The sequence below is a fragment of the Lathamus discolor genome, chromosome 2 (assembly GCF_037157495.1).
Source record: "Lathamus discolor isolate bLatDis1 chromosome 2, bLatDis1.hap1, whole genome shotgun sequence".
In the NCBI taxonomy this organism is placed as follows: Eukaryota; Metazoa; Chordata; class Aves; order Psittaciformes; family Psittacidae; genus Lathamus; species Lathamus discolor.
This window is the reverse complement of record NC_088885.1, coordinates 106,782,382-106,808,915: the sequence shown is the minus strand read 5'-3', so window position 1 is coordinate 106,808,915 and position 26,534 is coordinate 106,782,382. Positions and strand designations below refer to the sequence as shown.

At 42.0% G+C, this 26,534-nt stretch overlaps 1 long non-coding RNA gene across 1 annotated transcript; it reads left to right on the top strand.

Annotated features, from left to right (window-relative positions):
- The first annotated feature begins 10,650 nt into the window (after positions 1-10,650).
- Positions 10,651-26,096, top strand: LOC136009342 (uncharacterized). Its single transcript, XR_010610510.1, has 6 exons — positions 10,651-10,737; positions 16,229-16,307; positions 16,629-16,720; positions 24,114-24,133; positions 25,691-25,769; positions 26,043-26,096. It is a non-coding gene; the product is annotated as an uncharacterized LOC136009342 (long non-coding RNA).
- The last annotated feature ends 438 nt before the right edge of the window (positions 26,097-26,534 follow it).

Below are 26,534 nucleotides of genomic sequence, written 5' to 3'. Positions count from 1 at the left end.
AGCATGGTGGAGTGCACAGCCAGCAATGTAGGTAGAAAAGGACCTGTTAGAAAGCCCATGGTTGTATCTTTCTTAACACATGCAATAATCACTGTAGCTTCCTTTCTCAGTTGTTTCCTCATGACTCATTGATTCTCCTGCACCCAGGCTCAGAGACTTCACAGCTCCTCACAGCCCACCAGCCTCTGAGGGAAAAAGAAGGACCATATGCATGCGATGAAAAGGGTAAGAGCTTTATGCAATCAACCAGATCTATTTTCCTGTCTTCATACAGGTGCTTGCTTATCATTGTAGCTTTGCTGAAAGATCAGAAATAAAGTCTTCTTGCTTTTAGAGCAGTAAAAAGCTGGTTTTATTGCAGAAATGTGACACTGTAGATGTTAGTGCAAGTCCCACTGTTTTGGTTCTTTGACATAAAAGAATGGTGCAGCTGCCTTGCCATATTTAATACTGCATTGTTATCAATACTGTGCAAAGTACAATTCAGTACAAAGTGAACTTAACAAGTAACAATGACATCACACCAATAGCAATAATCCAAAGTAAATTACCTCCTCTCCCTTCCTTTATTTGCCTTTGTATTTCTGTTCCAGGTGAACTATGAAATGCTCCAGGCCATGCATTTCTTGACTGCAATTCTTCAGTAGCAAGCATCTCTGCCCTTTAGCTGTTCACCACATGGTGCTCCAAACAAGACAGCAAACCACTAGGAATGTCAGCTGCGTCCCACCCTACTGGGAATTTCACATTTTTCTGAAGCCAAAAATATTTTCTTTGGCTGATATTCTATAATAGCAAGTAATAATAATAATGCTATGCTTTTAAAATGTGTTTTTCTAACCTTGGAGTCTGAACACTGTATATCACATACTTTTAATTGAGTCTGTTATTGTTTGAAAAGGTTTGCATTACCCTTAAGACTTAGAAAAAGTCATAATCCAAATGAAAATAGATTCTCAGCCAATGCCATCCAGAACTCCTTGGCTTTATTGGGGTGAATAACCAGTCTTGTTTCCCTCGGCCCACCTATTCGACCATGGGCAGATAGGGTGTTAGCACCATTTAAGAAATAATCACCTGGCTACCAAGAATCCAAGTGATTCAAGCTGAACCGTTTTACTTTGCAATGCAGTGAATGAAAGTACCATAGCTTTGTAACTCTAGCATGCTTTTCAGGCAGATACCTCAAGGCACATATTCAGTGGCTTTGAACATGTTGCATTGGTCTTTTTGATTATTCTTTTTAGTTTTCTCTGACCTACTGTTCTTTCTTTCTTTTAGTTTTTTTTCCTCCTCATTTTTTCTTGTTTCTTCTTTCTGCTTTCTTCCTTTTTCCTACTCCCTTCTCCCCCGCCCTCCAGAGTTTCACGTTTTTGTGCTTTTCAAGATTATTTATCTGGAAGCAAAACAAACACCATCTTGCTTTCTTTGAAAGGAGATTTAGGTAAAGGTAATAATAATATATTTGTGGTGACCAGCAAGGGGCCATTTGCTCACTGCTGAAAACAATATTCACAAAGTAAGCATATCAGTGAAAGGCACTGAAAAAAGGACAAAGCAAAGCCTCCCAGGGTGCTTCTCTAAAGGCTATTATTTAAAGGGGTTGGGTTGCTTCCACCCAAGCTTTGAACAGAGCTTCTGAGGGTGTCTGGAATAAAGGTGAACACTTCTACCTGAGTGACAGTCTGCTCTCCCACTTCTTCAGCTCCTTGTCTGCAGGCAGGCAGATAGAAGCCAACCTTATACCACATGTGCAAGGACTCGAGCATACTGAGAGAGCCCTGGAATTGCACAGGTCTGCTAGGCTTTCCACCACATTCATGTCTGCCATTAAATCAAATGGAAGTACTGTCTGAACGGCCTCCCCACAAGCTCTGCATGTTGATTTACAAGACATGCTTGCTTCCAGTGTTAGGTGATCAAACCTTTTGGGTACAATTGCCCTCTCTGCATGAGCATGTGTAGGCAGGGATCTTTATCTTTTATCTCATTTCTTCTGCTTGGCAAGTGAGGGTTGCCTTTGACAGAAGAACTGGGAAACTCAGCCCTTTCTTCAGCCTCCTAATGCTGTGGCTAAGGCACCCAAGAGATCTGGGAGAAACGTGAAGAAGGCAGCATCGGCCATGCCAGCTCTGTGTCTCAAGGTCTGCACTCAGGATGTCTTCCTGTCAGTGCCTTCACTGCAGTTCCTCAACCTGCAACAACTCCGCCACAATGAGGTGGGACTTGCTGCCTCTTCTTTGTACTAGCTTCACTGGAAACGGATGAGGTAAGAAGACCTGACTGAGTCTGCCCAAGTTATTTCAGAAGATGCAGTCTCTGTAACACTGCTCAGGCTCTTCAGCTGCTGCCTGCAGCCTGTTTGTCACTGCACTGACAGGCGTTTTGATCCTGAGTGAGAAGCACTGCAACAAATTTGGGATGTTAGGTGTGAGCTTGTCTGTTCTTAGCTTAGAAGGTCCTGATCTCTTCATCACAAGAAATTTACAGGGCAACTGGAAAAGGTTCAGGGATGGACAACAAAGATGATCAAAGTTACAGAAAGACTGTATGACAGATGACTAAGCTAGGACTTCTTCATTTGGAAAAGAGATGATGGAGGAGGAGGTGATGGATTTACAGAAACATCTTGAGTGACATGGAGAGAATGAGTAGATTGATTTTTCACTCTTTTTCAGTAAAAGAGGTGGGAGGCTTCTGATGAAGCTAATAAAATAGTAGGGTTCCAAACAAAACATCTCAGGCAGCCGACCTGTGGATCTGCTTGCTAAAGAATGGTGTGTATGTTAAAGTTTTATATGGGTTCACGGAACAACTGGAGTATTTAATGAAAGAGAGATAGAAACAACAGCATCATCAAGAAGTTCCTGTCCTGAAATGGCTGGAAACTAGGAGAGTGTTACAGGGAGTTTGCATTCAGCATCCACTCTAGGCCATGGTGGGAAGCAGGTTATGGGCTAGAAGGACCTTCAATCTGGTATTTTACAGGTTATCTTCAGTTCTTCACTGCAGTGAAAAGTCTGCAAAGCTGTAGAAACTAAAGATAGGGCTTGCCTTAACTCAACTGTCAGAAACCAAAGGCTCCAATCACTTATCTACCCAGTAATCAGCAGCACAGAGGGCACATCACCCACCCTAAGATAGGTATCCAAGAGGATGGGTGAATCACCATCTCCAGCTACCTTTTACTTCTGATTTCCCAGGGAATCTGGAAAGCTGCTTAGGGTTGGATGAGCACTTTCTGGATATCTTTAGTTAATCTTACTTCAAAGAAACCCATCTGATTAAATCAGGTCTCAGCAGCAGGTTTAAGGCCTTTAACTGCAAGGTTGTCAATGCACACTGTGTTAAGGCTAATTTATCAGATATGTACTCCAAAAAAAGGCTCCTGAGCATGGCTGTGAATTTCTCTTTTCAAAGTTCAGTGGACTGCAGTAACAAAACCAGTCAAGCTCTACCTGGGGACTGTGGAATCTGGATTGCTCACATTTCACTATGTATTTAGACAATGCATCTGAAACTAATTAAAAGGAAGGTGACTGATAGCTGATAGACACAGATTGCTGGCTTGTGTTGTACTGTCCGGAATCACTACATGTCCATTCCCAGCTGTTCTAGCATGGGGTATCACCAGCTGTCTCATCAAACCTCACCAGTGAATAAGGACACAGAAATCTTCCACATTATCCTGCCACAAGAAAACAACCACAACCAACAAGACTCCAACAAAAGAGAAAATCTGGAAAGCTAAGTTTTTTTAATTCCTCCGATTACAAAGATGTAAGTAAGAACTTTCCAGGAGGCAGATGAAAACACAGCCCAAGCTCATTCTAGCTTTGTAATCACCAGCCTTTGTTTTTATAAATGTATCTATCTGAACTGCTAACTTCATTTGCGCAGCACTTAAATTACTCAGAAAATTCTTTCTCATCCAGACTTCTAATATGCAGTGTGACAGACCTTGGCACTTGTAGAGCGGCATACCCTGCCTCCATTCTGTAGATGCTTCTGTAGATGTGTTAAACATTTCAGAATAGCTTTCCAAAGCAAACAAATATTGCTGAATTTTATATACTTATTCATTAAAGTGAAATCCTTGAAAATTTGTAGTGTAAGTTTGTGTTTTGGTTCTGTCTTTTACAGGATACTGTGACATTCAAGGTGTAAAGTAAAATTTGTCCCAGAATTTAGATTTCATAGAGACAAGACTTTGTGAAAAGCAAGGTTAGCAAAAATAGCCCCATTCTATTTTCCTTTTCTAAATTCGACTGGATATAATTGTTTAAATGTATCTTAAAAACAAAAGGCTACTAAATTTGATTCTAGATACAAAACTGGCTGGAACTGTGTTACTATAAAATGCAGAAGTGAGGAACCTGCTTGCACCAGCTTGCCTGAGAAACAGCTGCAAATCTTAAAATTATACTTTAATTATCTTTGAATTTTAGAAATGTCAGATGCTATTTGATAATTATTAGGTAATAATAATTAGGTATGGAAAATAATAATAAAATCTCTGTATGCTAATGCTTCTGAGCCTCACAGTGTCATAAACTGGGGTAATGCCACTGAATATATTTAATGCCATTGATACAGATTTTGTGGAATGGTAGAGTCAAAGTTAAGACCTTTTTTACTTGCTCTCTTTAACCTGGCCAGATTTTTACCTGCAACAGCCTATGTTGTGCATGCAAAGATCAGACATCAGTGCTTTTATCTAGAGAATAAGAAGCAAAAGTATACTCAGGTAAAAGGAGCTCTGAACACATTCAAAGGCCACACAGTGTGGAAGAAACGCATAATTTCAGCCAGTGTGGGTGGCTGAATACTCTGAATATTTTTTTGGAGCTTTTAAAAAGATGAACTGACAGCATCTTAGCTTACCTACTACCCTGACTGCTATTTCATGCTGTCCTTGAGCAAGGCTGCCTGGGGGAGGTAAGGCTTGTTGAATGACTCAGAGCTAGCAGTATTTAGATACCTACCTCCCCTTCACTTCAGTTAAAATTAGGCACAGAAATGCCTTTGTGGCTTTAGACCTGGTGAGCAGTGAGATATGGCAGGGAATCAAAGTGACCTGCAGGAACAGTGCAGAGGCTGAGCAGCTGCAGCGGGTGCTTTGTAGCTAAAGGGAAGGCGAATGTACAAAAGGAATTACCTCTGGCTGCACTGTGGCCATCCTCCCTCTGTGCAGGAGCCTGTGCTCACCTGAAGTTGATGCTGACTTTCTAGGGTAGATGGGAATTACAGCTGACCAAACAACTTGTGCTTTTCTTAGAAGCATTTCTGGAAGTCTTCTGCAAGTTTGTGGCATGGCACTTTTCAGGAATATGAAAGAAGTGATGCTATAAGCATCCAGACAAGAGTTGGACAGTGTACAAAGAGAGTTTCCAAGAAAGAAAGCTAATGTCAACAAATATAGGTCAGACACACATAATTATTTATCCTCTCTGGCCTTGCTAACAGTAAACCAGCTGCAAATATATGCAGATGACATGCTGAGTCTGCTTCAAAGGCTTTTTACAATTCCTTAACTTGGACCCAGGCAGGGCAATGTGGGCACCAAGATAGACACAGAAATCTCCTTTGGACAACCATTTCTTAGCCTGGTACTGCATCTTGATCACCTCCCTTCAGAAAAGGAGAGCTGCTAATAATTAGCTGGTTTCATTGCTGATATAATTAAGAAGCTAGGCTACATGTCCTGTATGATTACATTTACTTTTCAAGCCTAAAACAAGGAAGAGAAGCTGTGAGGAGGAGAAGGTGCATATAGGTTATAGCTGGAATAATCTGTGGGGCTGGGCAATTTAGCTAGAGGACCATAAAATATCTGGAGGAAGCTGCTTATGTTCAGCAGCTGTTTCAGACAATGTACTGCAAGTGTGTGTGAGGAGCAGGCTGTCCTGCAGCCCTCGCATGGCCACCATCCAAGAGCCTCACTAGAGGCTGAGGAACAGGAGAAGGCACATAGAGCAGGTAAAGGCTGGCCTGCAAAAGCAGCAGCTGAGCACCATGGGAACGAGAGGCATGTCCACTGCGAGGGCTACGTCCCTTTTAAGCCTGCTCAGAAATTGCGGTCTTATTTTCCAAACTTTCTGAAGGTTTGTCAAGGGCCTTTTGAGGCAGTACCATGCACCCAGGCTCACATATGCTGTGTATGACCTATGAATCAGCACTGACATGTTTAGGTTTGTTCTTTTTCCAGACAGATGAAAGATCCCTCACAAGCATCTTTCAGCTGTAGCCCCAGTATATTTTCCATACTGAATACAGCTACAGATATCTTATCGGAAACAGAAGTGCCACAAGAGTTGTGTACAAAGACAGGTAGCATATAGGGCTGATACTTCTGGATTGCAAATCCCAAACAAATGTAATCACAAATATCTGTTGAATTTGAAGCCATCTAAAAATGACAACTGAACTCACCTTAAGCAAAAAAAAAAAATAAAAACCAAGTAAGTCTTTATAAGAAAATATTGCTGTGCATGTATAAAACACTTCCTGGGACTGTGATTTTTCCAAAGGGCTGTTGAGTTGAAAGCTGTTTTCCATTCAACAGCTACAGCTATGACTCCAGCTGTCCTACCTAAACTTGTTTCAGGAAGCCTCTCACTTAGAGGACTGACCTTTCAAAGGGATTCACAGTAACATCCCCCTCTTTTGTGCTTCATTATGTATATGAGGATGAGCTAAGGGTGGTGGCTAGATCATAAATTGCTAGCAGGTGATAAATTGATAGATAACCTGCTCATTACTTGGAAGACTGGTAAGTAAAGTAAGGAAGATAGGATTGTGGAGGATATGGGCTTGGAGTGTAAAGTCTTGTCAGGGCAAGATGATGAAAGCTCTTGTGGAATATGCTGGCTGTAAGTTTTTCTTCCTTAGCTCTTTATACACGTGAACTTTTGTGCTTAAGTGTGCATAAATAGGTTACTGACTTTGTATATATCCCTGGGGGGACTGCACTATTCTAATCTTAAAATGCATAGCAATGCTGTTTGCTATTGAGGATAAAACCCCGAAACTCTTTCTTGGGAAAGCAAGGGGTGGGTATTTGATTAATACTCTCAGTGTGGTTTGAGATGCAAGGCCATGCAGCTGTACAGCAGTGCCACCTTCCACCTAAATAAGGTTCTCCTACTTGTTGAAGCTGTTAATTTTAGTAAGACTGCAGGGTGCACTGGGATTGAGCCTACTTTCCCAAACATGATCAGAACATCGTGCATGGTTGTTGCTTTTGACTTTTAGTAAAATCCCTGAGGAGAAACCTTGCAGTTTGTGGTAGCATCTTTTAGGCTATGAATGACAAGAAATGCTTTCCAATACGTGCATGGTTGGTGGAAGCTACTCCTCTGCCCTTGGTTAGCCAGAGCTCACGTTTAATGCTTATCAAGACATAGTTTTCGAAAACTGGCCCCTGTGAGAAATACTTTTAATGAGCTGGATTTCCCTGAAAAGGGGTTGGTGCAAAAGAGTTAATTTAATTACTTCAACATAAAGAAGCAGTCTTCTTGTATTGTCACTGAGGGTTTTTTCTCTTCTTTAAAACCATTTCTGTCAGACTTGAAAATACTTCTGGTCAGGCAAGGTTGGCAATCAATGTGAAATCATATGTGTGTTGGCTGGTATAGGAGTGAGATTGGTCTCTTGTCATGGTTTTTGGCAACACAAGATATACACGCAAAAGAGACAATACTGGAGCCAGGCACAGACTTATGGATCCCCTGTGGCTGTCTCCACACCTATGAAAAGAAAATAAATGATATTGGTGATGACGCACCAACTTTAGGCGCTGTTCCAGGCGCTGTCCCCAGAGGATCCAAGAGAGATAAGGGTTAAGTATGTGCTCCAGGAAACAGAAGAGCAAACACACGAAGTATGTTAAGCCCAGACAGCCAATCTGCAAGGATGCAAGCCTACCAGGAACTACAGCAGATATGCCCGGGCTTTCACTATTTGTTCTGCAGTAGGAGGTTAATATGGACTTCAGCATATTGTCTGCAATACAAGGCTGGGAGCGAATGACTGGCTGCCTCTTTCTGTGAGGTTCCCTGCTGCAGTGAGTGTAGCCTGGAGGATTTCATGCCATCTGCAATAGACGTAAAATAGTCTAAGACAGAAAACTATTCATGTAGCTATTGAAGCATTATTATGTGACAGCAAGCACTCTTTTTCTTGTAGAGTTGTGAAGTCCATGTGTCAATGGCTCACTAGAGGAGGCAATGCTCACTCCTAAGCAAGTGATTTTGAAGGCCTATAGCTATAAAGTTTTGGCAATATGCATACTGTAGCTATGCGGTAAGTTACTTTAATGCTGCAGACAGCTGTATTCCAAATTCCCTGGGCCTGGAGACATTGCAATCATTCGGTAATATATGAACGTAAATTAAAAAATACTGCTGAATATCTGTGCCTCGCAAACACCATTGGTCGGGTGAGGGAGAAGTGGGACTGAGGGCTTGCAACAGCAAACTTTCTGACAGTATCCTTGTATCGTTCAGTAAAGGATCACTGTAATACAGGGTAGCTACTGTTTATTTTCACTACTAGTGAGTACTTGCTAGTGGTGTACAACATCATCTTAAGTCCCTTCAGAAACATTTAAGTGAGCTGCAGTTTGGAGGGAAGCTTTTTTAGTTTGGGGGTGGGGTGGTGGTTTTTTTTTTGTTTTGTTTTGTTTTGTTTTTTTTTCATTATAACATTAAAACAATGGAGGGAACTAGAAGAGAAGCCAACAAGATAGACAAGCTTTCTGGATCATCCAAGATCATCTTCAGCTCAAAAATTAGAAACAGATGAAGGATGGGGTGAGAACTACTGCTTTGAGGAGGAAAGGGCAAAAAAGAGTTTCCAACTTACTCTGAAGTTTGCCAGTCACTTTCTCAATAAGGGATCTTTCCTTAAAAATCAGGATTACATTGTGGGGCCACCCTCTGAACCAAGATACTTGTAGTGGTACAGCCTGTGCTATAAAGGTGGAAATAACAGTCTATAGGAGTGATAGGAATAAATCCTTAATAGCAGAGCTGGTGGGGTCTTGTTCCAGGTTGTATTAAAACCCCCTGTGAAGAATGTCCCTATGTATCTCTATCTCTTGGTGAAAATACCATCGTAAGAATTTCCTGCTCTCTTCCCATCCAGAGCCCTATTCAGCCCTACCTTGGCTGGGATGCACAGCTCTTTAGGAGCCAGTGGGAAACTATTCTAGTGAATCAAAAATGCCTACTAAAAACCCAATAAGCCAGCCCTGTGCTTGAGCTAATTGGACTTATCTATGTTAGCAAGGTAATGCTTCTTCCAGTGGAGCTTGCACATGCCTCCCCAGCCTGTATCTATCATGGGGTCCCCTCATGTGCTGCAGATGAGCCTGGTTTGTCTCATGTTCTGGCTACATCTTTGAGTAGAAGAATCCTGACTGACTTTGTAAGATCTGGCCTGTAAGTATTAAAGACACACTGAATTATCCTGTGTTCATGTGCTCTTCTGTGTTCAAGTGTTCTCCTGACAGGATGACTACTTAGAGCATCATATACTTAAAACTTAGGTAAGTAGGAGGGACATATGAGGATGGATTACCTGTAAATACATATATAAACCTAGGACTGGCAGCCTTGGGGATGCATATCTCCATAAGCCAAGCCTATTGCTGGGAGTCATAACTAGCCCATGAAAATAAACAATCATAGCAGCAGGCAGTGATCTGGTAGTCTGTATAGATTTCTTCTTCCTCTTCTTCCCCGCACCCTTAGGTTTCCTCTAAGTAAAATAGACATCCATAGTAATATTTTTGCTGTTTTTATGAACAGTTCAACTGCATGTTTCAGTTGTCTTAATTTTCTGTTGCTGTTCATAGCTTGCATTTTGAGTAGATATCACCATTTTTTATGATGAGATCTATAAAAACTTGATACCATTAAAAATAGAATGTCTGCAGAGAAAAGCCTCAATATGAAGTTTGCTCAGGGTATTTCAAAGAAAGCATAGTTATTGCAATAGCTGTCGAACTAAAATACTTCACATGTGGGAAAGTTTAGTTGAAGAAAGAACTGCTCATACATATAAAGATAGGATATCTATAAAAATGGGCATATAACTTGACCATTTAAACTCTTCAGCATGGATTTAGTGAGACTCATTTCCTTTTCCCAGTATTTCATCTGCAGATTTACAGGCACAGACTAGGAGAGAGGTCCTGCTTGCGTGTTCTATCCTGCTTCATCTAGCCTTTTAAAAAGGCTCACATCAGTGTGATTATATTTTGGGAGGACACATCTTCATATGGTGGGAAAGGTTTGTTTCCTTTTAAAGTACTTTTCTATTATGGTCCTGTGTTTTAGAGAAGTGCCTTAAAAGTATACTGTTGGCAGGACATTGCTAGCTTTCTCAGTATATTGTTAGCTTATCGAGGCTGGAACTTGCTAGACAAATTCTGTTGTAGTGTATGCCTATACCATGCCTCTGAGCCTTTTAAATGCACTGTAACTTAGTGCTAACTATCAATAGTATAGTAGCTCCTGTACTGGGAATTTAAATGCTGGAAGATTTGGCTTTTTACTGGGTTCATTAGAAAGTTATTAGGAGTTATATGCCAGAACTTATTTTTTTTCCTCAAGTTTAGGTTTTATTTTAAGAAGTCTATATTGACTTCATGCTGAGGTCTACGTTCACACAAATCAGTATGTGAAGAGCTTCATCCTGTGTGGCAGCCCCCAGCAGCTTTCCTGCCCCAAGGTAAGATTTGTGGTTGTGTGGGTGCATTATCCTGTGCAAAAGTTGCCCTGAAGTGCATGTAGATGAGCAACCATTGCTCTCCAAGGCCACTTTGGCTCAGGATGCTGAAATGGGACTGAGCAGAGATCTTGGCCCAGGAGCAGGTGGTTAGATTCAGCTCTGTGGTGTTATAGAGGTGAGTGCAAAGGTGGGGCTGGCTGCTGCTGCTGGTAAAGTATCCTGCTGTGGCATCACTTAAGTGCAGGATTTTCAAGCCTATGTGTCCAGCACAATGGCATGTTAATAGATCCTAAGATGTAATTAAACTTACTGAATGGATCAACATGTTTCTATATTACAGCCATGCTAAAATCCTGTAAGCCACAGCCCTACTTAGCACAGCTTGAATATTTCATACCTTTCTGGTTTTACTTTAGGCTGAGTTTTCTTACCTGCTTCCAGCTGGGTCACATAAGTGTAAACAGATCAGTCTGTCTCTAAGTATATGATTCCAGAAAACCGGGAGAACCAGTTCAGTCCAAAACACCATCTGCAGAAATGAAGATTTTAACACTCAAAATAGGTTGACCAATCCTATACTGCTTCTGTTTCCTCTCTCCTGTTTTTTGTGGTAAGCAGATCACTCTCTGAAATAAAGTCTAACTTTTTGAATAGATTTTGTCATTCACATAATGCTCCTGAGCAGATCCCAGTTTTAAAACAAAACAATTGTCTCTTCCAAAGTAATGCAGGTATTCACAATGCTGTTTCACCAAAAGTCAACATGATTGAAGACTTGCATTTTAAGAAATAGTATTTGTAAAATAATTTAGGTCCTTGAAAACCTCATCCTCAGACTCTCTGTTAATTTTGTCCCAGAATATTCCTGATAAACTGAGGACCACAAGTACTCATTGAATTCACTTTTCAAGCGTTATACTTATGTGCCAGACACCTAGGCAGATTGCTGCCAGAGATACACAGCCAAAGCGAAACTGGCTATAACTGTCATAAAACCCAGCTCTGCCGTGGCTCACAGGACTGCTGGTTATGTTCAAATTTCCTGTAGTTGGGTAAGGTGCCTGGCATCAGTGATTCAGGTGCTCAGCACTTGGACTAGGGAGAAAGAGCAAGTTTGGGGTTAGGAAGCTTCTGGAGCACCTGATGCTTGATGATGGAGCAAGCACCAATTGCTGTGCTTTTGAGGTTTGTCTTTAGGGCAGCTGTAGGGTTCAAGGAACTTGTGAAGAGAAGCAGCAGACTGGTTCTGCCTCTTACTTGGGAATGGTATGGGAAGAATAAAATATCTATGGTCACTATACATAGAGGTGTGCAGCCACAATCTTACTGTGGTGAAGCTCACTGAAACAATTAAACTTATTGAAGGCAGATATACACCTGCTGAATGCTGAGCCCCTGCCTTCAGGCAATAGGATCACGCTCTTCTGGATGGCTGTTACTTTCTACTTACTCTTAAATAGCTCTTACTTCCTTTTCTGGGTAATGTATGACTAAGATGAGTGGGATGTTCAATTACTGCTTGGAGCACAGTTAAAATCATCTTCCCACTGCCTTATTTTGAATCTTGCCTCTTCCTCTGCTTCATCTAAAATGTCCACTCCCTACATTTCAGGACCTCTGCTATGCAGGCATACTGTATGCATCAGACCTCTTTTGAATGCCACCATGTCCATCCCCTTTGCTCAGCCATTAGTGACAGGATACCATTTGTTTCTCTCACCCTGCTTTTGTTACTTTCTTCAGTGCTGCCTTTTATATAAAATAACAAACTTCCTGACTTTTCCTGAAGAAATCTGCAGCCTGCTGTGTTTTTCTGTAGTTAGCTCGAAGCACTCAGCGGGGTCTGAGTCCCATGTTTTGTGTCTGGGATTTTTTCTGGTCACTCGGTACAGTGAGATTTATGTACAAATTGGGATATTAAAAAGATGCTGCTTAACTTCTTGACTGTAGAATGATTAACTTTCTTAGTGTCCTCAGTAGTATCATTCAAGACAAGTAAATTCAGATGTTGCTTTTGGGTAAAAACAAGTCTGGGTTGTTCTCTGGTTAACATAGCTGCTTGTGTCTGAGCCAAAATGTGATGGCTGTCACTTAAAATGCCTCCATGCTTTGAGGTCAGAAGTTGTGACCCTTCCAGTTACTAATGGGAGTGCAGAGGCAGTTTGAACATGGCTTTAGGAGCTACTTGGGGTTACCCCATCACCTTGCCCGAGTGTGTTGGGGTGGAGACGCAACACCATGATATGGTGATATCAAACCAAAAAATGTGCTAGGCTTTGTATTGCCTTTTTTCTTTCTTCCTTACTCCTTCCATTCATCTCTGTCTCAAAGCAGGGTTTTTAGTGGTGACACTGTGGGAACTGTATGTGTTGCATTTAGCTGTAGGTGAGATGTGAGGGTTTGGGGAACTACTTCATATGTTTTAGAAGACAGCCTTGGCATGCAAACTTACAGACTGGAGATCTCTGCATCTTAGTGCTGTAACCCACCAGCTCAATCAAGATGCTTGTTTGCTAATAGCAGAGACTTTTGTACGGTGTGAAATGTTCAATTTTATTTTTATTTAGCCACTGCAGCCAGACTGTGATACCATTATTCACACTGTGCACATCCCTTGGTTTGTGCATCAGAAGTCACTAAAACACCTCTTTCCCAGTGGGATTCCCTTAAAAATCTGTTCCTTGTTCTTCAGATAACCCAGCTGCAATCTGTAGATTAGTCATGAGGTCATTTTCTGCTTAGTTCATTTGAAGCTGGCAGAATCTGGCACCAGGAGCATCTTCATCCTGCATATAAAATGGAAAACGCAGCGGATGTGTTTGAAAAGATGAGTGTGAAGGGGCTAGCTTCAGACTGTGTTTTTTGGCAGCAGAGGGCAAAGTGTGGGTGTGACAGCTGCTAGAGCAGGGGCTGCAGAGCTCTGTGTGGCCAATGCCATCCCATCAGGAGTTTCTAGGGGGAGCAGCATGGCATCAGTCAGCTGGGCTGCAGGTGTTTGAGCCTGAACAGACTCCTGGAGATAAATAAATAATTCAGTTACATTTGGTTTGAGTCTTCCAGATGGATGCAATCACAGGTCAAGCTGCTGGTGTTCAGTTTCCCTGCAGAGCTCCACAGTACTTTCTTGAGTAGGTGTATTCTCAAGTCTGTGTATGAAGACTGAGAATGTGACTGAGGACAAAAGGGAAGAAGAGTACAAAACTACAGCCTCCTTCAGGAAGCAGTGCTTCTTTTTCCACTGATTAAGGCCATACAATATGCATCAATGTGAGAGAAGAACTAAACTGAAGTGGAAAGGTATCCTGTGAGAGAACCTCATTTTGTGGGTCTTTTTTTTCCTGTTAGTGGACATGTGAGGTAGTCCAGATGATTTCAGTGAAAGATACTTAGTGATCAACAGAACTGATATCGGGACGTGAGCCATGAATTTCCCATCTTTGCATCTCTCCTCCCTCTGACTTGCAGCTGGTTTGGGGGGGTTCTTGCTTTGAAGGCACTGTTTTTTACACACACACAACCTGTCAGCAGGCCAGACCCTGGCCTGTTGACCCTTTCAAGCCAATGGCACTGCATCTCTGATGTGCCCAGTAGTGCTCTAGGGACACACCACACAGTGCGACCCAGGGGACTGAACCGCCAGAATATCCACAGTCATTCCATAGTGCAGCAGTAAAAAACACCTCTCAAAAGTGCCACATTGAATGCTACTAATGTGAATGTTCACTAATTTTTTTATCTTTTCCTATGTTCAAGCACATGGCCAGTGTGCTTTATTTATATAATAGCCCTAAGACTATTTATAACACTGAGGCATGGGGCAGTAATAATCCCTGTTACACCCCTAAGCCTTCTGGGGTTTGCATGTGTAGGAGTAGGGGAGTTTTCCCAGCCTTTGCCCTTAACCCCTGAAAGAGCTGGGCAAGGAGAGCCCCATCTCTTCTAAAAGCCCCTGCAGCTCAGCTGAGCTTTGGCAATTCTCCTCCTGAGCAGCACAATCCATTTCTGGGATGGTGAAGAGCAGGGTCAGAGTGCTGTTCCTTGAGACGGGGTGCCTTTCCCAATATGCTGCTACCTGTCTGCATCACACACTGAGCAACATGTTTAGCTAGGCCAGATCTGACAACAAACAGAAAAACATGATGTGCTGGTGCATCTCGAATGCAAATTTCCAGTAACAAAGCATGTATCCTTTATAAGCAGGTAGCTCTAAGCGAACATAAACACACAACAAACGCTGCTTGTGGTCTGTATCTTGCGTTTAGGTAGTATGAGAGATAGTTTAAAGAAAGCCAACCAACCAATCCTGCAGACAGTGGATGCTTTTAGCACCCAATACATGTGTGGTATTTTTGAGCAGACTACTTGCTAATGAGTTGCTGTATTACAAGAAATGACCCAAGCTCCAGTAGCAACAGGAGGAGTGGAAGGATGTTTCATGTTTTGCTGTCTTAATTCCAGACTCCGACTAACTGTGGTGTGGGTCCTCATATCCAGCGCTGAGCTGGCCTCAGTCTCAGCTGGGTACATCGCAGATCTTATTTCCAGTCCCATGGGATGGGGAAGGGAAGAGTGTAGACTGAGTGCAACTGAGATTAGAATTTGGCCCTTAAATGGCTTTGTTAAACTGTGGGAAATTGATAGCTTTGCCAACTAGCCAAGCAGAGAAAGTACTGAAAGGTCACCAGACTAAACACCTCCTCCATTTCAAAGCAGAGGCAGGCCTTTATGTTAAAAATCCCATTCTCCTAACCAAAGCAGAAAATGGCAACCTCCACTTTTTTGGTTCTTTTCAGGTGATTACACATCACATGTTATGCATATATGTAGGAAATTTTCCTCTGCTATCTGTAGACTTATTTGCATTAATCCAATATGGGCATATTGAAGTTCAGGACTGACCCTAGCATTTCTGTAGTTCTGGATTTTCCATCTGATGTGGTTTTGAAAAATAGTAGTGAATTGTTGCCAAACTCTTTTGTTTCTAACCACAGCTCATGGATATTCTCCAGGCAGGATGGCAAAAGTTATTCTGAATTTCCTCCTCCTGCTTTTTATTAAAGATTGGTTGATCCTTCTTGGTTTACCTTGCATTTGAGCTATGGTGTTGGGATAAGTCCATTCTATATACATATAATCAAGTCCTTTCACCAATCTTCCCCATGGCATGTTCCAGAATAGATTAACAATGGCCACTTCAGGCACAATCCACATGTGGCAGTTGTGGGTAGAGAACAAGATGTTAAACATCTACAGAGAGAATCATATGGCTAGCTGCAGTCCCATTACGTCTCTTGTACTCTCCCATTCTGAATTTGTTCATTTAAATTCCCCTGAAGAGGGAGTATCAGCTTCCCACAAGAGAAGAAACATTGACTACATTTCAGCAACAGCTGAAAGCTATCATTTTTAATCTTACAATTTCTTTTGACATTGGATGCTTACACTGGAAGACACATTTTTCACTGCAAACTGTTTCTATTTTGCTTTGTAGAGCAAACGAAATGATTAAAGCGGGAGCTATTCCCTGTTTACAATCACTTCTTCAAGATGGTAATAATCATTGACCTCAGGTTAGTCTCTCTATAAATTATATTTGAAATTCTGTAAGTTGCAAACAAGCACAGCCTGACTGTCCCTAAGCGTATTTCCTAAGAGAGAAAGTTATGTCAGGTTGGAGCAAGACACAGAGCGATACTTTACTTTCGTTCTTAAATGCTGGTGCACTAAACTGAAATCAAATGCTTATGTCCCATATGTGAGAAGTATAATGTTTTTCTAGTCATTAACAAGAAAAGCATTCTGGTTAATCTTAGGCTTTTCTAAAGCCTATTTTTGGCAATTGTACTATGGAAGGGAACAGCTGAAATAATAATAAAACTTTATACTTACAGGGAACTTTCATCTGGGAATATCAAAGGAATTTATAAGCCTGGTTAAGCCTATCTTGGTATTTTTCTAGGATGCTGCTTTCCTGTGGCAATTGGTAAGCAAGTAATTTTATCCTGGTTTAGCAGAAAGGTGAACTGGGGCACAGATACGGTAAACAGCACGTGCAGGGCTACTGCAGCAGATCACAGGGGGTTAGCCAAAATTCATGCACACAGAGGGGGGTATTGCATTGCCCTACTTATGACGTGTTTGGGTTCCTCTCTGATTTCTGACAGTAGGGAGTTTCTCACTGCCAAGAGCCTTTCCCCCGTCAGTGCTGAGTAACCCAGTCCTAGGGATCTACATCCAGGCTCTTGTAGCTGCTTGCCTTGCTCTTCATTTAATTTACTCTCCATGGTCACTCCCTAAGTCCCCTTCAGCTACCCAAGCTACTCTCTTCCCTCATATCGGAAAATCAGGCTGCACAGTGGGCACTGTCCCAAGTGAGAAGCCCAGCTGGGACTTGCATCACTCAAGTGGCAGACTCTCAAAGAGCCATGTTTACTGGGGAAGAAGAGATGCTTCTGCTGAAGTCCTGAAGTGTCCTCTTGTTCTTTATAAAAGCATACCACAGTATGTGGAGCACAGGCATCCTTCAGTTAGAACTGATGAAGGTCTACCTCATGATGCAAAGTCCGTAGCTGAGAAGAAATCTCAGTTCTCTGAAGCCTCTTGGCCAGCTGAATATGAGACCACTTACTACTTCTATGTTTAGCAGCACCCAAAAACCTATGGAGTCTGTCAGCTTCTTAAGACACACATGCCTTCAGAATAGAAGGAGTGGCTCTGATCTGTGAGATCTTCAGGTCTCTTCCTTGAAGCAAGCTGACCCCTTGCTCCAAACAGCTCATTTCTGTCTGGAGCTGCAAATACATCTTCTTTAACAAGAAGATATTTTCAGAAGCTATAAATCAAGCAACTCTTCCTTGTTAAAGAAGGAATTCCACATCTTTCATGGCAGAGAGGTTGTGAAAGCAGAAGGATACTCCCTGTGCTAACCCTAGGGCCTCTGTGAATGGTCTGGGCTAGAGCTGAAGTAGAATAAACATTGTTTGCCCTGGAGAGAGAGATTTTCTGGTTGTGCTCACTTCTGCCTCCCATGAGAAACCTAACTGTGAAAAATTTAACCAGGAAATCTAAATCTATAGTTTTATAATAAACCTTTCGGCAGGTGCCAACTCATAGCCCTATGGACACTTGCAAGAAGATGATGAACTCGTTCAGTTTTCAGTGTGTTGGACAGAAAGTGTTTAAAGGAATAAATCAAGGGGTGAAAAAAAGAATTCTGCATCGTAGCTCATTGTCAGTCACACAAAAGGGTTGGTTCGCTTGGTTGCTTTTTGGTTGTTTTTTTTCTTTTTTCCTGAGGTTCCAATATTATTTTAAAAAGCACCCTTTTCCTGTCTGTGTTGCTGCATACAAGGCCTTAATCATAGGCATATCAGAGATACTTCACCCTGTGCCTTCTATTTTGTTCCACTATCTCCCCTCTCCATATGTGGTGTCTTCTTGCTACAATTTATAGCTAAGGCTTTCAGACAGGAGGCAGGGTTTAGAGATACAGTGTAAGGCTCTGGAAACCTGACAGAGCATGGGGATGGTTCTGGAACATCAGTGTCTTTGCAGGATCAATGCTCTGATCATTCAGGCAAGGGGGCACTGAAAATAAGCGCTTGCCTCTGAAAATCTGGATTTAGACCACATATCCCAGTTAAAAGAGATCTCAAAACAGAAAATACCTTTTGTTTAGCTGGAATGCACCATGCCGCTAATTCAAAACTGTTAATTCTGGATTTCCGAAGGGCCAACTTTGGCCTCTTCAGTCAACTGCTAAGGGAAGTCTCATGGGAAAGTGTACTAGGCGGTAAAGGGGCTCAAGATAGTTGGTTAGCATTCAAGGACCGCTTCTTCCAAGCTCAGGATCGGAGCGTCCCAATGAGTAGGAAGTCAAGTAAGGGATCTAGGAGACCGGCGTGGTTAAACAAGGAGCTGCTGGGCAAACTCAAGTGGAAAAGGAGAATCTGTGGATTATGTAAGGAGGGGCTGGCCGCTTGGGAGGAATATAGGACAGTTGTTAGAGGATGTAGGGAGGCAATTAGGACAGCTAAGGCCTCCTTGGAACTCAATCTTGCTAGTCGGGTTAAAGACAATAGAAAGGGCTTCTTCAAATACATAGCAAATAAAACTAACACAAGAGGCAATATAGGCCCACTGCTGAACGAAGTGGGTGCCCTGGAGACAGAGGATATAAAGAAGGCAGAGGTGCTGAATGCCTTCTTTGCCTCTGTCTTTACTCCTGCAGACTCTCCCCGAGGGCCCCGGATTTCTATAGCCCCAGAAGGAGTCAGGACAAAGGAGGAGTTTGCTTTGGTAGATGAGGATTGGGTTAGGGATCAGCTATGCAATCTGGACATCTGTAAATCGATGGGTCTGGATGGAATGCACCCACGGGTGCTGAGGGAGCTGGCGGAGGTCATTGCTAGGCCACTTTCCATCATCTTTGGTAAGTCGTGGGAAACGGGCGAGGTGCCTGAGGATTGGCGGATGGCAAAGGTCACACCAATCTATAAGAAGGGCAAGAAGGAGGACCCGGGTAATTATAGACCGGTCAGCCTTACCTCCATCCCTGGAAAGGTGATGGAACAACTTATTCTTGACTCCATCACTAGGCATATCAAGGATGAGGGGGTCATTAAGAACAGCCAACATGGTTTTATGAGGGGGAAGTCATGTATGACCAACCTTATAGCCTTCTATGAGGAAGTGACTAGGTGGAGGGATGATGGTAGAGCGGTAGATGTAGTTTTTCTTGATTTCAGTAAGGCATTTGATACTGTCTCCCACAGCATCCTCATAGATAAGCTAAAGAAGTGTGGGCTTGACGATCAAGTAGTGAGGTGGATCGAGAACTGGTTGAAAGGAAGAAGGCAGAGAGTTGTGGTCAATGGCGCAGAATCTAGCTGGAGGTCTGTGACTAGTGGAGTTCCTCAGGGGTCGGTGCTGGGACCGGTGCTGTTTAATATTTTCATCAATGACCTGGATGAGGGAACTGAGTGCACCCTCAGCAAGTTTGCTGATGACACAAAACTGGGAGGAGTGGCTGACACACCAGAGGACTGTGCTGCCATTCAGCGAGACCTGGACAGGCTGGAGAGTTGGGCGGGGAGAAACTTGATGAAATTTAACAAGGGCAAGTGTAGAGTCTTGCATCTGGGGAAGAACAACCCCATGTACCAGTACAGGTTGGGGGTTGACCTGCTGGAAAGTAGTGAAGGGGAAAGGGACCTGGGGGTCCTGGTGGATAGGAGGATGACCATGAGCCAGTAATGTGCTTTTGTGGCCAAGAAGGCAAATGGCATCTTAGGGTGCATTAGAAAGGGAGTGGTTAGTAGGTCAAGAGAGGTTCTCCTCCCCCTCTACTCAGCCTTGGTGAGGCCGCATCTGGAATATTGCGTCCAGTTCTGGGCCCCTCTGTTCAAGAAGGACAGGGAATTGCTTGAAGGAGTCCAGCGCAGAGCCACAAAGATGATTAAGGGAGTGGAACATCTCCCTTATGAGGAGAGGCTGAGGGAGCTGGGTCTCTTTAGCTTGCAGAAGAGGAGACTGAGGGGTGACCTCATCAATGTTTACAAATATGTGAAGGGTAGGTGTCAGGATGATGGAGCTAGGCTTTTTTCAGTGATATCCAGTGATAGGACAAGGGGCAATGGGTGTAAACTGGAGCATAGGAAGTTCCACGTTAACATCAGGAAGAACTTCTTTACTGTAAGAGTGACAGAGCACTGGAACAGGTTGCCCAGGGGGGCTGTGGAGTCTCCTACACTGGAGATATTCAAGGCCCGCCTGGACAAGTTCCTGTGTGATGTACTGTAGGTTACCCTGCTCTTGCAGGGGGGTTGGACTAGATGATCTTTTTAGGTCCCTTCCAACCCTTGGGATTCTGTGATTCTGTGACACTACTCCATTGACGAAAAGGCAGATCGTGTTTCTATGCAGCTTCTACTCAGGCACACTCAGGGCTTTCTTTCTTATTATTATTTTTATTTTGCCAGTGATTCTGTTCTACGAACATGACAAGATGTGCAGATCCCAATGCCATGAATGGATTCCAAAAATCTGAAAGCAGCAGGGGGTCAAGCAGATCTACTGGCAATTTTGTTCATTTATGAACTCCAACCTCAAATACATCCGAAGCAAACATATGTACAGAAGTCTTCAAACCAGATACGTTGAAGGGATTCTAGTCCAGGACATTTTATTAACCTCAACACAACTAACTGAGCTTCAGCTTCACACATGTTTTGATTTGTAACTGCTCAAAAAAATCAACAGTGTGTGCATCTCGGATGCCTGGTTGAAATATTTTGTGAAAGCAAGGGATCAAAAGCATGTCAGATGCCTCATTGTGTCTTGCCCAAACATGTTCAAAATCAGAATAATTCTTAGCTTTTGGTTGACTTTATTTATACTTCTTTTTTTCTTTAATCTCTATAGAGGAACAACCTGTGACATTTTATGAACTCAAGGACACTTTATTTAGTCATCTGTCTAGACATGTACATGCACAAATTAATTTTAGTTACTTCAGGATGTGTGTAAAACTGACAGGCCAAAACATTGAACGAAGTCCTTTTATTGGTTGTTACCTGTGTGAAGGGCATTAATAGGGTTGAAACTGAGATATTAGGGTAAGCTAGTAAAAGGAAAATTCTCACACAAAAATGAAGGCTCACCTTCCGTAGCTGAGACAAGGTTTTGGACTGATGGTTCACATGTGCTGGGGATGTTTGTATTAAGAATATTGCTATAGTGTGGCTTTTCTCCAGCAGTTGCTTGTGACAGTGAAGGACAGATATGTCACCTTTGGACTATTTACAAAATCTTCTTTTATTGAGTGTTCAGCCAATTTACAAACAATTGTGCTGTTAATTACAATTTTATAACCTTCTTGAATGCACAAGTTCTCTACAATGTGTGTAGAAACGTACCTTCAATAAGTACCTTTAATGGCCTTAGGAGTAAGCTGATTAAAACCAGCTATTTTAAAATGTGCAATATCACTTTAAATCAGAAAGCTTTCATATGTCTTTGATTCTGTTACCATTAATTGTTTTCCCTTGAAATCTGCTATAATTTATGGGAAAACATTAGTCTGTTGTAGAATGAAATGAAACTAGGATTTTGTAATCCTTCTGAGCACTATTAAAAGAAATAACAATTGTGGGAAATTATTTTAGGACAACAAAATGTCCTTATTATCATTGTGTCCCATATACATACCAATCGCGTGTAATAACTTGGCTGTTTGGCAATTAATGCCTTTTATGGGATTTTTTTTGGTTAGCTATAGACTCACCTTTCGCACGGATGATATATCTCAACCGTAATGTATATTATATTTATATATGCTTACTTGTTGGGCTGATTTTTAGTTTGATGATCATTGAATGGTAAGACTAATTTCTTTCACTGTTCCCTTTGACTCAAACATTCTAAAAGTTTATAGTACTTCAAAAGTGGCGAACATTTGGTTTCTGTTTGGGATGAAGTTCTGTGCCAGTATTTTTCTTTTCCCCTCTTTCTCTCTTCCCCCTCCCTCATCCCCCAACCTGCCTGCCTAATATCTGAGCAATTTAACTGTGTGATTAATGTAAAACAAAGATCACCCAGGCTTTCATTCTAAGATGAATGGTACTCCAAATGTAATGTAGTTGAAAAACCTTGCTCTTCATGCTTTTTTTCCTGAGCATGCTGAATGATCTGTGTGAGAGGGACTAGTGAAAGTAACGCTGTGTTCTCTGCAAGGTTCTGTATGATGATAATATTATTTTTATTGATATTGGCTAGCATCATTCAGAGCCTTTAATCAAAAGGAAAAAGTGATAAAGACATCTTTATGATACACCATAGCCTGTATGCGATAAGCATGAGAAATATGGAAGAAGATTAAAGACGTAGCATCTTGGCCTCAGAGAAAAGGGCGTTTGTCCTGTTAAAAATAAAGTTGAACAGATGTGCTCATTTAGGCATGGCAGCCCTCATTTTCTCATCAAACGAATCTCTGGTTAGGCTTTTAAAATTAAAACCTTAATTTGAACTTTTGTCTTTGAGCTCCCATAATGCTTGTTACAGTGCTGTGGCCGAGTTATGCAAGGCACTTCAGCTCATGCCTTTGTTCTGCACGTGAACAGTCAGAACAAGCTGGCAATTAAATATATGCCTGAATTCCTCACCAAAAAGTGGCAAGGTTCGTCCCTTGCTCACCTGTTCCTATGAATGAACTTCGCAGTTGTGTTGAGGTGAGGCAGGCTGACAAAACCCCAGACAGTTGTAGGTGCAATTGTCCTAACAGGAATTGCTCAATCTGTGCATCTATTGTTCTGAAAATGTCTAAAGATTTAAACAAAACAAAACAAAACCACAAAAACAAACCTTTTCTTTTCAAATATGTAAAACGCCAACCTGGCCACCTGCCCCTGCAGCACACCAATGCTGCATATGCTTGCTGCTTTTGAGGATGAGCTTTGTCGGAAGCAACAGCATCTGGCAGGGAGGATTCTGCATTTGCAAATTGAAGGTTCATGTGGTTAACCAAGCTCTTCTACTTCAGGGTCAGACACAGCGTGTGGGAGCATTTTCTCATTAGTTTTTGCAGTTTAGAATGGACTGAATGTATTGGCCTGTAGGACTGCTGAAAGGTTACACTTGAGAGTGGGATTTTAGCAGGAATATTTGCATACAGCTGTGTGCTCTGGAATGAGTAAGTGTTTTCCATTCATTCTGGCAGCTGACTGTAGGTTCCTAGTTTGAAGTATAGAGGAGAAAAGGGAAAGCTGTAAGAACTACATGTTAGGACAGCAAGAAGGTTCTGAATATATCCTAAAATAAGACCTTCAGTTATGTACCAGGCATTTACTCCATCAATGTGACTCCATTAAGTTGACACACTGTGAATTTCCATCCCCTTCTGCATTTTTGCACCAGAACCATAACTCTAGGAGAATATATATTATTAATCTGTTTTGTTTCTCTGTTTTCTCTATGCAACCATCATCTGCTTTTGAATTCTCTTTAGGGGAAGTCTGTCTTTCAAATGTTTTTTTCCATAGGGTATAACTGTTCTTTCTTGTCTATCTGGAAACATTACTGGCTTTTGCTGGGAGAGTGTAATGGAAAAAGAGCTGTTCGGGTTTTACAAGCTCTTAAAAAATAATACGATTGCCACTAAGTGGAAACACTTTTAATGCTTTCCTGTCCTGGATGGGAGTTATCAGTGTTGACAGAAAGCTTCAGGGGGTGGAGAAAATAGGAAGTAGTCTTCAAAGTGAAGGATTATATTTGTACCCAAGCATTTAGCATTTCAGATGCTAATAGTTTATCTACAGATCAATAGGAAAAAACATGTGGCAACATTATACTACCTACTGAAATCCTATTCCATTCTTTAGGATTATGCCCCAGGATTATGGTGAGTAGAAGAAGGGAGATGGCTTTATGAAAACCTTCAGTGGTATTCGTCATTCCCAAATGATGGTGGAGGAGCCTGTGGTGGTCTGGGTTGCCATAGCCCTTAGATCATGCTGATTCCTGTGAATTGGTGATGGAAGGGCTCCACTAGGGATCTGAAGTACACATCCTGTCCCCCAGGTTTTGGTGCAGTACCACAGCCTCTTCCCTGCACTGGGACCTGGTGTGCAAAATGCATCCTTTGATGCATGGTATGTTGCTTGGTGGGCTGTATCCCAGGCTGCATGTCTGTGTGGTGGTTAGCAAGGGGAAAAAAAGGCATGTGTGGAGCCATTATGCACCTATATCCAGTAACTGGCCTGACTTCTTCAGACCCTTATATTGATGGGAGCTGAGGTGAGCAAAGATGAATGATAGCTTCAATACTCACTAAAGTACAGCAGAAAGCTCCTAGGGGGAAGATTAAGATTGTCTGGCCTCTGCTGTCTAATGACTCTTTTTCTGGTGAGTGTCAAGCTGAATTTGTCCGTTGTGTCTCTTTGTTTAAACATTGGCTTTCAATTTATTACTTAAAGGACCCAGCCTCAAATTGGAGATGGCTCATTATTTGTCCTTCTTAATGGTAAACTGAGCTGTGCACACAAACATGTCAGAAACAGCTGGTGGTAAAATGCTTTCTAGTCTGGCAGCCCATCACTTTATGTTGGTGTCACTTGATTAACATAAACTGTCAGTGATCATGGCAATTAGAGAAAAGTGCAACCTTATTACCTAGAAACTCAACAAGACAGTTGTTATTGCTTTGGTATGGCACTAGGATGAAGGAAATTATAGCTCTGTGACCATGATGCCTGGTGTTGAGATCTGTGTAAGGATAAACCAGAAAGCCTGTTTCCATCTCCCAGCGCTTGTATCAGGGGAGCTTTGGCCTCTTTGAACACAGACCACTTTTCAGGCACCCAGTAGACATCCTCCATAAATGTAGAATCCTCCAGGGCTTCTTAGAGACTGTGTTGGCCCAAATCAAAAACCAGCTCAATGTTAGGCACAAGTAAATAAACAGTGTTCTCTGGAGAAACAGCAATGCTGTTTCCAGGTCCTGGTAGGCTGGCTTAGTACTAGGGGTAGCAGTAGGCAAGGCAATAATATAAGTCTATCCAGTATTACTTGCCCTTTGTAGTATCTGTGTCTCATTAATTTTTGTTGGCTGCAGAATATTCTAACAACGAGTAGTGGATTAAGCCTACAAAAAGAAGCCTAATATTTCTGGTTTACAATCTAAGCAGTGTCCCTCAGGTATCCTTTGCTTTTTCTCCATCACTTGGTGAAACGGAGCTACATGTACCTACTTGAAGGAAGCCATGAGGGAATAGAAGCATCCAGTCAACTAAACATGTCACTGTTAGAGCATGCAGATCAGGGTGAAGGGCATAAATAAATGCCATTTACCCTAGACAGCAGATTGCATATATTACTGTGTGCATTCAGCATTTTCCAGCAAAGTTATGGGTTTTATGGCTGATGAAAATTTCCTTTGTTGTGTAACGAATTGCAACAGATGATCAAGACTAAGCCACGCTCTCAGGGTTTCATTCAGTGCTGGGATGTTTCTTCTGATGTGTAACTATCTCCCAAAGGTAAGCCTCTATGCTTATCTAAGTCACTGCTACCATTTCTGCCCCCTTCCCCCTCAACCCCCAATTAAAAGTAATTTTACTCCATAAGCATATGTGAGAGTGATACCATTCTGCAGTCAGAAATGTTTGAGGGTTGGGGTTCTCTTCAGCCTCCTTATACTTACTTGTTTATTTCTCTATAACGTCATGTTTCTGCTTGGAAATATCTTCGGCTACACAGGAAGAGTATCCATTGCAATTTATTCTTCCTGACCTTTTGTGAATCCAAAATAGATGGCTTTTTGGAAAGAAACCAGAGGCTCTCCTCTCCCTTCAAACAAATCTGACCTTATAGTTGTTTCTTGTGAAGACAGCAGAAGCTTCTCTTTGAGTCAGTGAAAAGGAAGCAGGAAAGGGTAAAATTTTTCCTATGCTGATGTCACTGGGTTTTTTTGTTTTGTTTTGTTTTGTTTTGTTTTTTTAAGTATTTAGATATCATTTAAAGGAGTCTGGATTTCTCAAACCTTTTTCTTTTACTGACTTGACTGCTTTCCTTGTCATGCCCTATGCACTCAGCTTTTTGTTGCTTTAACTGAGTTTCTGGCTTCCCCAAACTTCCATACATATGTTCAGTCTCCTGGATCACTCTCCTGTTCCTGTTCCTCCGTATATTCACTCTCCTGTTCACAGCTCTGGTATAGCTGCTGCTGTTCCCTCTAATGTGTAGCCAGAAGGGGTGAAAAGGGCAGAGACTGGTCTGAACTGATGAAGTAAACGGCTGCAAGC